Genomic DNA, 12,438 nt, shown 5'->3' with positions numbered 1-12,438 from the left:
GGACCGTGTTTTTCCTTTGCAAAGTCAATATGGAATGCAGTGTGGTAAAGCTTCATTTGGGGGAATGCAAAATTAATGAACATTGCCCATACAGGCAGTGCCGTGGTGGGCCCTAGGGCACAGAGGGCAGGAGGTCAGCTTGGGACTGCTTCAGTTCAGGAGTAGCACCAAGCAGGGGCACCTTTCCTCCTCTTTCTCTACTCTACTCCATATGTGAGGTCCTCTCCTTTTCTAGGCAAGAAGGTCAGCAGGAGTCCTCTGAGCAGCAGCGGTAGCAGGAGGAACCAGGACACGCCACAGCATCGCCTCATTGCTACGTGTTTCCATCGTGTTCAGACTAGCGTCAGATGGAGCACAAACACACCATGCTCTTGCCGTCAACGCTTTCTGATACTCCGGCTTCTTGGCCCCATCTGAGCGGTGCCCTGGTTGGGTGCTTTCACTCACCCTCCCCACAGGGCTGAGTTAAACCTTGGGATTCCTGAAACAAGTGGCAAAACCCAGCCACTTCAGCCCAGCTTCAGAGGTGCCCCAGTTTTGCCGTGAGTGTGACACAGAGTACGCCTCAAATTAGCCATCTAAGAATCAGGTGTCTGCCAAGCTAGCTGTGAGCAGAATCACCAGAAGGCGATTCACTGCGTATGGAGAAGGTATCTAAAATGGGTGGAAAGAGTCACCTTCTCAACATGCCCTTTTCTCTCTTTGCCTCTCTCCTCAGACTACAGAGAGAGCTTAGTCCATAGAGTAAGCACCTAACGCGTAGAGGGTCAATGACAGGCGCAATATAACCTACCCTAACTCTCTATTCTTGCCTTCACCAAGATGACTGATGGAGATAGGGTTCATTCATTAACCAAAGCTACCTCTGAGCAGGCAGAGTTTTCTACTGAGCTGCTCCTTTTGTGCTCCATTTTATTTTGTAGGAAGCAGCAGTTCAAGTGAATACCTTGTTGCACTATTTCTGCTCTCATTCCCTATAGCAAAGGCATGTCTAAATTGTAAAGAATTGCATACGCTATTAACTTATCCTGATTTCCCTAAGAATAAGAAATAAATTACTTTCGTAGGAATTAAATGTTATTTTCAGTAGGCTCACGTATTTTGGCCATTTATTCTGCGTGCATGTCGGTTTTTGCTGCCTCGTGACCTTTGTGACATCAAAAGACACTCTTTTGTTTTTCAGCCACATTAGCAATTCTAAAACTTATGTCTTGATCGCAGGTTCCTATTGTTCGTCAGGACTCTGTATTATACATTCCTCAGTAGAGAAAAACCCACAGTCAAATCTCTTGTGGGAACAAAATGTGTGTCTTAATTTTAACTGGGACAATGCATAGCCAACTGTTCTTTAAACTGTAATTATTAGGCCTGAACAAGCATCCATTGAAGACATCTACATTGTTGGTACCCTGGTGAGATCACTTGGAAAGCAAATGGTTAGTGGTGTACAACAATATGCTAAAATGCCCCGAGGAATTAGGACGCTTCCTTAGTGTTGCCTGTAAACTTTTCTTATTGGCTTGCCTTTTCTTGTATATGCCACTCATAATTAACTACAGCAAAAGAGAGCCCAGCAAGGAAAAGCAATTTATCTGAAAGCCTCTATTCTTTTCTCAAAATGTATGAAGGCTTATTTTGTACTTCCAGTTGGCCAGCATTTCCTTTTTGTTTGCAGAATAATGATATGATTGTCTCAAATAATAGAAAAGCTTCTAGAGGAGTTCAAAGATGCTATAAATTTGCACTCATCTTTGCTGTAGCAGCTTCCAAACTGGTAAGGAGTCACTGCCCTTCCTGCCTAGAAGTGAGAAGCATGTATGATCACAGCATTAATTACTGGATATTTTAGTGGCTGTCTCCTGTGATGAAAAAAACTTAATTAGGAGCTTTGGATCTTTTTGGCAACAAAATAGCCAGTAAGTGGTATCATCCATATAATGCCATCTATGCTAGCATCCTGCATTCCTTTGTCTGTAGGAAAGTAATTTCTTCCTTCGTCTGTTGGAGACAACTTGTTGCTTGCAGTTTTCTTGGGGACAATTCTTAGTGTTGAGCAAGTTCCTGGACTCGTCCAGCTTCTGCCCCAGGCAGAGTGACATGGTAGATATTGTCTAAAAGGTTCGTGTATGCAACAAGTAAAATACGTTAAAAGAAGCAACAGACTGTGTGGGTGACAAGTATGCATATCAAAAGCTCTTCCAGAGAAATTAGGAGCCCTGAGAATAAGATTAAGTAAAAGGCCTGTGCATGGCTGATTTTCCATGTGAGCCTTCAGAAACTGGTCAAACACAGATGCCTTACAGTGGCCTGAGGAGGAATCCACTGTCTGTAACCAAATGTTACACTTATGACTGAGACTTGGGCTTGCAGGAATCTGTATTTTCCCAGTTATGTTTTGCTTTTTAAATGTTAATGTCAAGTTGCCTTTAAAGAAAGGACAAGCATTCCCATAGGCACAAACATATAAAAACCTACATAGTTTTCCTCTTAACCACACCTTCACTGGAGTGTCTACATGTTTGATCTGGACTGTTTCATCAGTGCCTTGTCCTCAGTGCCAAGTGTCAAAGACACATCAAGGCTGAGCAAAAGTCCACTGAAGTCAGTAGAAAATCCTCCAGTAACTTTAGTGAGCACTGGATGCAGCTGTTAACTTACAGGTCATTGCCAAGATGAACTGAAGAGTTGCCTGCTGCCAGTAATATACTGACTTCCTAAAGGCTTGTATGTTTATTTAAAAAAAAAAAAAAAAAAAAAAAAAAAATCACTCTGTTTCCGAAGCGGTACACAAAGAAACAAGGAGAATTTTTCAGACTGAAAAGAAAAACCCTGGAAAATAATAATTATTGCAAATGAGAAGTTATTGTTTAAAGCATAGCACTTCTGTGATTAGACTGAAGTCTTGCCTTCCTCTCCTAGAATGTATGTGCTTGCCAAATGTGCAAAATGCATATTCAAAGCTATTTTGAAGTTAAACAAACCAAAGGTGTTTGTAAATCTGCAAGCAGTTCCACCTCCTGTGCCCTAAAGTCAGCCTTTCAGGTTATTCAAATTGAATTTCAAGTGACTGTTTCTGGGTTAAGACCTCCTTCTGCTAATTTTTAGGAGTTCAGAGTAATTATTTTGGCAGAAGTTATAAAACAATGGAAACAGACTTTTTGTAGTGGGAAGATGACAAACACTTCTGACAGGACTCTCACAGGACTGACAGTGAGCACTACTTAAATGCTGTCTGTTCCAGAGATGAAAAAGCTGCTTCTTATCTTTGGGTTTACAAAATGACCTGCATTATCTTGATTTTCTCCGCAGTGAATCATTCAAGTGTTTTACAACAGGTCATTAAAGGTAAGGGGAAACTGTTTAGTGAATCGTTAGCATGTACAAAATGTTTGTTTTGCTTAAATACGTTCCCACATAAAGGATGTTTGGAGTCACTGTTTAGCAAAAGGAAAACAACACCAGACTTTAAAAATGCCAAGACCCACAGCACAGATAAGTGAGAACTGCAGTGATTAGCTGTATATTGAATGCAGTAGCTGTATTTGGCAAAGACACAGCTCCCAGCATCTAAATAATGTTCAAGAGCAAGACTTTTTTTCCAAGTCAAAGATTTAAAAGATTTTTCCTTGCACAACTTAGCATTTTTTTTAATTGTATTTGCCATCTATTTCTCACAGGCCACCAACCAGCTATCATATCGTCTTGGTTTATCTGCTGACCCAGACTGCCAGGTAATAATTCCTTTCAATTAAACCTCCTGGAGAAATGAAGAGAATGGGTGAATTATTTTAAAGTAGTCCCCAATCTACAGTTATCCAGCCTACGCCCCAGTACCAGTCCTCACTATTGCTTCCACTTCTCATCCCAAAGTGAATTAAAAATCCTGTGTTGCAGTCTGATACCTTAAAGTGCTATTGCCATCTGTTGAGAGAGCAATATAGTAGCTTAACTTTGGCACTAAATAGACATGTTTCTATCCTTTCTCCACATAGGCCGAAGGTGGTGTCTTCCTCGTCCTCTCAAATAAATCACGTAAGGGATGGTTATAAATCAGAATGCTAAATCTAAGGATGCAATGTTACGGACATCTACCTTCCACGCCTTTCCTCTGCACTAGTGAAACTGCAGAAGAACAGATACTGACAGAAGGACGTTTCCCTCCTATCCATCACTGCAGGCTAATCTCATGCCTGCACATGCTGCCTTAGCTGTCTGCTAGACTCTGCTATTGTCCTGAATTGTATTCAGTTCTTAAAGTGCCAAACCTTCCTGTCTGCTTTACTTGCACATTTCCCCTCAAAGCATTTTGTTAGACTTGTTCTCTGCTGTTTGAGACGTCAAAGCTTTGTTGACTAGTAGTTATTCAGCATTTGTCAGCCTTTCTCACCTTTCCAGACCCACGCTGGGGTCAGGACACTCCTTAGACATAATGCCTTGGCACCAGAATTGCATATTCATCACTCAGAGAAACACTACAATGCTCAGAGACACACAACAAAGCAGCATATCTAGAGGCACTCCAAAAGGTGGCAAAAGTTGCCTGGGTAGCCAGTGAGGATAAGATAGCACTGTCACACAGAGCAGGTGAGACCCTACGCATGTGCTCTGTACTTAAGATGAAGTTGCTTGTATCTGGCAGTGGTTCAGGCTGAGTATAGATGCTGGACGGGACACAGCTGGAGAAAAGATCATCAGGGGCATCAGCGTACCAGCTTCCATGAAACTAGGGAGGCGGATGGGTGGATAACGAGCTTCAGCTTCCCTCTTAGCCTTGCAGACACATGATACATCAGCCATAACATTTAGTGGTGCAGCACCACGGTAAATGCAGCTATGAGTGTAGCTGCGTGTGTTTCTGTACCTCTCCGAATGGCGTACATATTCCTTTCCGCCTTATCATCAGTATCCCAGCTTAAAACCAGTGCAATACCCTCTTACAAAAGCCTCCAGTGTCTACTTCAGAATCTGAGATCACACAAACATTCCACAATGCAAAAAGGTTTTGTGCACATAGTTGTATTGCAGCCATTTCTGCAGCATTAGCCCTGCCTGGGCAAAGTTTTTCGTAATTTCTTCTGCACTCAGTGGTGCTGCCAAGGGAAACAACCTCCTGTGTTGTGTCAATAACATTTGTGCCTAAGGCAGTCTTTGAAAGACAGGTAGGATCTTCAGTCTGGGTGTACAAGGAACTCTAACACTCAGTTGTTTCATTCTTTGTGATTAAATTCTTGCTTTTTATCAATCTAGCACTATAACCCAGATTGTGTTGGAATGAAGTCAGGGCTGGCTTAAATAATGAAAACTACAGAAAAAGAGCACATAATTGCACATTTTAGAAAAGGTATGAAGACAGAGATTAGACATACTAAAATTTTTGGCATTGTTCCTAAATTTAGAATAATTTATTAATTGGATCTCAAATGTATTTAAGTGCATCGTGAAGAAATAAATGGGGATCTGCTCACCAACGAGGCCATCATCACTGTTCATTCTTCTGCATTGCTTCACTCTTCCACAAGAGTGCTTGATCTGCGCTTGCATGAAGGTTCTGGCTTATGTGTTCATCAGTACAAATGAAAGTCACAGAGTACCATGAGCACATCTTGCTGGTCTTAACACCGGAAAGACATTTTTTGAAATATTAGTTGCTGACTGAGTTAGAGTAAGCTGAAACCTACAAATCCTAAAAGCACACATCCCAGCCAAAACACTGAGTTGCTCAAATCGGATATATCATAGGTATCTTCTGAACTCAGTGAAACCTGTGATCAGCTGCTGGTGCCTTCAGATGTCCTCTACTGCTCTGATCAGGACTATGGGGAACGTAAAATGAAGGGTCACCACAGGTATCCTTTTTCTTCACCTTCGAGTCTAACATCGGTGTTCAGAAGCTGAACTGCACTTTCATCCTCTATCTTGTAGAGTCATGCCACCTCCCTTAGGCTTTATGGGAAGATGATACTGTTCACAAATGCCTGGACCCATTCCTCCTTGCCTTTGTAGCTATGCCCATTCATAGTTCTAAAAAGCCAGGGGGGACCATATTGATGCTCTAGTCTGACCTCCCGCATAATACAGGTCATAGAATAATTTACCTTGGTACTTTACATCAGATCCAGTAAGCTGTGGCAGAACTACAGCATATATTTTAGACATCTATCTCAATTGAAAGATGCCAAGTGTCTAAATGATTCACTCTGTCTTTAGGTAAGTGGTTCCAAAAGTTAATTTTATTCACCTTTCAAAAACTGTGCCTTATTTCTAGCTTGAATTGCTTTAGTTTCAGCTCCTAGCCATGGATCTTCCTACACTCTTATCTGATAAGGAGCCCTTTACTATCGTGGACATGTTTCCCAGGTATTTCTAGATCCTACTCAGTTCAAGTCTCAACTTTCTATACTCTGGCCTTCAAGCATCAATTGCAATTATTTAAAAATAAACTGATTAAGTTAGTGGGATATTCACACTTACAACTGATTAAGACACAAACAGCTAATAAACGTTTGTTAGCTAGCAGAACTCCAAGTATACAGAGGAGAATGAAAGAGCTCGAGAGCTATTTTAGAAATGTCCTTTCCTGATCCTGAAGTAGCACTGGAGTTGTTCTGCTAACTGCTACCTCTAAAGATTTCTGGTTATGTCCTGTTCAAGATCCACAGCCATGCACATCTTGGCTTTATTTTTATACATTGCCTTCTTAGAGATAAACCATTTTTATCCATTGCATTTGTGTTGCTAGAATATTTAATTTATTTTTTATGAAACTGAGAGAGTCAAAAGATAAGCCTGGGTGAAAGAGCACAGCTCTACTAATACCAACTTGATTGAGCCAGCCATAAATCTGGACCAAACTGGCTCTCAGCTTGACAACTGTTTAATGCAGTCGATCCGTGAAAGCACAGTCTTCCCAATTTTCAACTATTTATCTGTGACAGTGAAAAGACAGCTGACAAGATGAACATGAAGGTGTTGGCTGCAGGATAAACAAATCGTATCCATCTCTAAAGCTATAGATCTATTTCTCATTGCAAACTATTTATCAACAAATTCCATTGCAAATAAGCACCAGTTTTCAGTGAAAACCCATACCCACCTTAGTATATCTTGACACTTATCCTGAGATACAGCATAAAGTGCTGATCAAGTGTATCCATGCAGGAATGCATTATTCCAACCCTGCCTTATTAAATGGATTTTCTTTTCTACACTATCCATGGGTTTAGCCACAACCGTGAATTTCATAAATAAAGGTACATTTCCTGCACAGAAAGGCAGAAAACTGTATTTCTGCATGTCTGGATGACTTCTTCCTGTGAATAGGCACATCTTCATTATGGTAAAAAAAAAAAAAAAAGTCTATCTATATCAGCTGTAGATAACGCTGTACCGTTATGGAAAAGATAATAAGGCATAAAACCCTCACTTCTGGAAAACACTGCACATTTTGAACACGGTTAGTCATGAACCAGCGCAGAGTATTAATGTGTATTTCCCCTCCCTGACTGCTCTGAGGCACTGCTTGGAAAAAATGATGATAAACCAGATTAGAACTGTGAAATCACTTTGCCACTTTTGTATGTTGTCATTGCTTTAGTGAATGAATAGCTATGAAGATAAGTGCAGTACCTCTCTGCTCCCTCCTCCACCCTACCTCCCACACTCAAGTTCTGATTCAAATGCAGCAGGACTCCTCCAGGGCTGTCCAGGAAATTGCCACCCAGAGATTTCCGCAGCGTTCACAGTCAACACCACTAAAGGAGGAGATAAAAGTTTGTTCGGAGGGAGTGCCTTGAACTGCTCTTTTTAGCCAGTCGGTAACGGATGCCTTAAGCCTGCTTGTGATCCGTCATCTCATCATCGTCGAAGTATTTTGGCATTATACACATTTCTTCTTTGCTTACGTACAGTCAGCATGTGTGTACATATACACATAACATTTCTTACAGTAAAAAAAAAAAAAAAACCTGCAAAAGTGAAGGTTCACTTTAAGAGAAACTGGCAAAAGTAGCACCACGTAACACCCTCAGCAGGATTTCTGCTGCTGCCTCACGGCGTCTGCATCACATGTCACAGGAACCCCTTCCACACTGACTGCTATTGTATGAGACACCGAGGCCCTTCCTTGTAATTCACTACTCAATTTATATAAAAATCTTGTTAGGAAATGGACATTTGAAAGGCAAGTCTAGGACTTGGAGTGACCCTAGAACTTAGCTCAGTAATTAGGTGTTATTCTATGATTACTACAACGAAACCTACACAAGAAAAGCTTACTTTTCCAGAGACTGTACCACAGTGTGTCCAAACATCGTAAACACGGTACAGTCATAACCCTTTTAGATGATCTTCCTTTAGCAAAAGATAGTTATCAGGCCACTCAGTCATTGGCTGTATTGTACACAAGCTAGAAAACTTGGCTAGAGACAGAAGTGATCACTTTCAAACGCAGAAAGAAAAAGTAAACAGAAGAACAAACCTGCAAAACCCACAAACGCCAGCCTGAGGAGAAAGGGAGGAATCAAGGGGGTTAAAATGAGGAGACCATGTAGGAGCCAAGGTGAATCATATATGCTTTTGGGAGCTGACCTTAAGTTGCCATATGCCTTAGGTTGGCTCGGAGGTGAGGTTTTAGGTAGAAGCGTTTGGAATGTTGCCGTGAAGGGCAACAAGCTCCCTGCACCAGCACAAGAGATGATGCCAGCTGGAAAGATGGCTCAGGAAACTATAGCAGTGTCATAGCTGCGACCTCTCTGCTGAGCAGCTTCTGAGCAGGCAGATTTACGCTCCTGCTTCCACTGTTAAATGAGAAACTTGGTACCTCTTAAGCTCCTCAGAGAACCAGGAGTGTGTTCACTTAGAAAGAGATTTTGCATCTTTTCATTCTAAAGGCAAACTGGTGCCCCAGTGCTCCCAGGGGAGCAGGAAGAGTAGGGAACAAGCGGCACCTTCCCCTCTCCCTGCCCTTGCAGGAGAGAGGTGGAAGCAGTAACGATGAAGACTGGAATATGTCTCAAACAGTTAGCTAGTATTAAGCACGTTATTTTGCCGCTCAGACGATGATTTCCCAGTTTAGATAAAACAAAGTGGGATTTCCCTGATGTCACTCAGATTCACTGAAGAGCACTCTTGGACAGCAGCTAGGATTGGTTGTTCAGAGGTTAACGTACGTTAAGCCACTCCTCTGGACTGCTGCTGAATAGTAGGGGTACCCTAATATTACAAGTGTCAGAAGGCACAAACAAGGGAACGAAACTAGTTCAAGTCCTTGACATTACTGAGAACTCATGTGCTCCTTGCAGAGGACTGCTAGGGAGCCAGGACGGGCTGCAGCAGAGGGATGAGCAGGAGCAAAAGCAGACAGTGACATTGGCTCGTTCAAGAACTTACGTCCTTGCCAGGAGGCTTTTCCAGCTGTCCGACATGTGGCAGCACCGAGAGGATTATCTGCCAAGCGTTTGCTACTGGATTTGTGCCCTCATGTTAGGAGAGATGGCTGGTAGACGTGCAATGGTGGTAGCTGAGGAGCACTGAGAAAGCCAACGGCTTTTAAATTCTGTCCCTAGCATTCACCAAAAAAACCAGACCGTGGGTCTTCTGGTCCTCTGAGGAGTCCCCCAGCTTCAGTGCCAGAAGCGGGGAGGCAGACAGCCTCTGGTAGCTCATCCCTGAGGAACCCATAGGATGACCGTCAGGAGCCGTCACTCTGATCTAGAGTATAGCAGCAGTAATCATACTTTTAATCCCCTGTTCTTCTAATATTAGTGTTTATTCATAAGGGACATGTCTCTACTTGCATATTAAGTTGCTGCATTATTAATTATTTCAAAATCTTTGTCATATGTCATTTTCTTTGCAATACGGTGGGTGGTTGGGTTGGAGAGGTTGAGGCAGTGAGAATTTCTGGTGTTTATCTTTTATTCTGAATGCAACTAGACTTTCTTTTCTCCCATATTTCAACTAAAAAAGGAAAACCAACCAAACATCTGGTTCCTGCTACTACTGGAGAAAGGGAGGTCATGCACTTCTGGTCTCCGACCCTGGAAAGGCCCAGGAAGAAAGTGGCTCTGGATTCCTACCATGACAGTGCTTACAGAAGTCTTTTGGCTCCAATCACAGTTAGAAAGAAGAAGGAAGGAAAATTACATTTTTAATCACAAAAGGATTTTCAAATAAATTATTTGACAAATCTTGAGTATGAATAATTTGACCTCTCCTGACTGTGAAATTACATAGCATAAGATAAGCATTTCTTACTAATCCAGTACTCCTTAATGCATGCATTTTAATGTCTTTATTGCCTACAATTATCTATAAAAAACATCACTTTCCCTTCTTTGTGGTGTCACATCATACACAAACTGTTCCAACTGTTCATGGTTTATAGTTTTGCTAAAAACCTTTAATAGAAGTTAAGCAGAGATCCAATATGCCAGCAAATGTACTCTGTTCTCCATGCTTAAGTATATGAAAACCACAATTATGCTTCCTAAGTGCCTAAACATTTTAATCCAGAATAGCTGTTTTTCTATGTTACTTCATACCATTCTTGAGTGGCAGGAAAATGAAACAATCTGTGAGTGTATCTGCCTAAAATAACCAAGAGATGGCAGCACTCCATTCAACCCAAATTTGGCTTGTCATATAATCTATATAACTACAGTACAGCAGGCAGTACAAGTAGGAAATGCAAGTGAAACAGAGCAGTCAGCTGTAGAGTAAGCCAGGACATGCATCATTTCATCAGTCATTCTCCCTGTTTGCCATGGGGGACTGACAAACACAGCAGTGATGGAAAATTCTTGACCAAATGGGGAGAACGAGGAGGTTTGTGACAATTGCCTTTCTTCCTGGTCCGTTGACTATGGGTGGCAGCAACATTCACTGAGGTCCTGACGCTGTTCCCTTGCATTTGAAATCATTAGGAAAAATACTGTGACTATGAGGAAAGGTATTAAGATAAGGTGCCTAGTGAACACATTCCAAAATGGATTAATCATCTTTTAAAAAAACAAAAGACCACAGAAAGTTTCATGCATATTATAGTAGGTCAAATTGCATACAGTATTCTTTCCTTCCTCTCTTGAATGCTGGAGTAGAAGTTAACTCCCCCTAATTCTCCTCAATCTTCATACATTACTCCCTGTCAGTGCAAACTACAAATTATTAGGTACTTTGTCTAGTTTGCCACGATGCAAATGGCTATGCAGAGAGACTTTATTGGATGTCAAGTGCTTTGGGTTCTTTGGGAAGAGAGTTGCTCTGTGGAGAATAGAGTGCTAATGCATTTGAAACCTATCTTGAAGAAGCCGCAGCCTGACATAGTGGTACGTTTTATATATTTTGGTCTCCAGAAATCTTTGGATGCTTTTTAAGCTTCCTTATAAATGTCCAGGAATTCTCTGATACTGATGATCACTGCCAGAGGTAGGCTCAAATGTTTTTCCTTGCACGACTAGCACAGAGGCATTCACAAAAGGTAAACTTTCTTTGCACTTAAACAGCTACACTTATCTTGCATGTTCAGTAGGTTGTTTCCACTCCAGTTTTTGCAGTACATGTTAGGGCAATTACTCTGTTTGGCTTTTTTTTTTTTTTTTCATATGTTCCTTCACTGCCAAAAGGTGGGAGGTTATAAATTAGCATGCAATAAGTATCATGTTACAAAATTCTAGCAGAGATAAAGCACCTGTCATTTGTACCAAGTCAGCTCTGTAAAATCACTGCTCTAGTCTCGGCTTATGTTTGACTCAGTCAGTCTCCACGACAGCAAAATTACAAAGGCGTATCTCCACTAGGATGTTAGAGCAGGATGGGTTACTCTCCTATAACAAAAACCATGGTGTGGTAATTAAATCTCAACTTTTAAATACATGAAGGATCCCATGGATGAAGGTCCTCACCTTTCCTTTCTTCTCCATGCCTTTCCTAGCTGCTCCATCAGAAGCACACTTTGCAGCGTTCTCCGTCCCAGCCCACTCTTTCTGCACAGGGGGACTTTCCATCATACTTAGGCACAGGCTTTAGTGACTTTAGTTAATACTGGGAATTCTAAAGGAGACAGATGGCTGTTTCAGAAAAGGCCAAATTGAATAATTATGCTTACCCACATTGAAAAAGAAGCAACTTCTGGGATGTTGCAAAAAAGTCCCTCATTTATGTATTTTTAACATAGATGAAGTAGCTGATGGTCCTTTGCCACTACAGTAGGATCTGCCTCTTTATAATTCATTAATTTTACCAGGAAAACATTCCTTTCAGCCCACTTCTGAGCAAAGATTTCATAACAGAGACCACTCTCAAGAGACCCTCCTTCCACTTAGAAGTCAGTGTTTAAATAAAGCAGAATACAGCTGGCAACACTTTGTGAGGAACTACTTTGCATGACACTGGCAGGATCTTTGATTATTGCAGGCTGTTGGGGCTCTGTTAGGTGTCTTC

This window comes from Aquila chrysaetos, chromosome 2 (assembly GCF_900496995.4).
Source record: "Aquila chrysaetos chrysaetos chromosome 2, bAquChr1.4, whole genome shotgun sequence".
Taxonomy (NCBI): Eukaryota; Metazoa; Chordata; class Aves; order Accipitriformes; family Accipitridae; genus Aquila; species Aquila chrysaetos.
The sequence above is the reverse complement of the archived record's forward strand: the minus strand, read 5'-3'. Positions refer to the sequence as shown.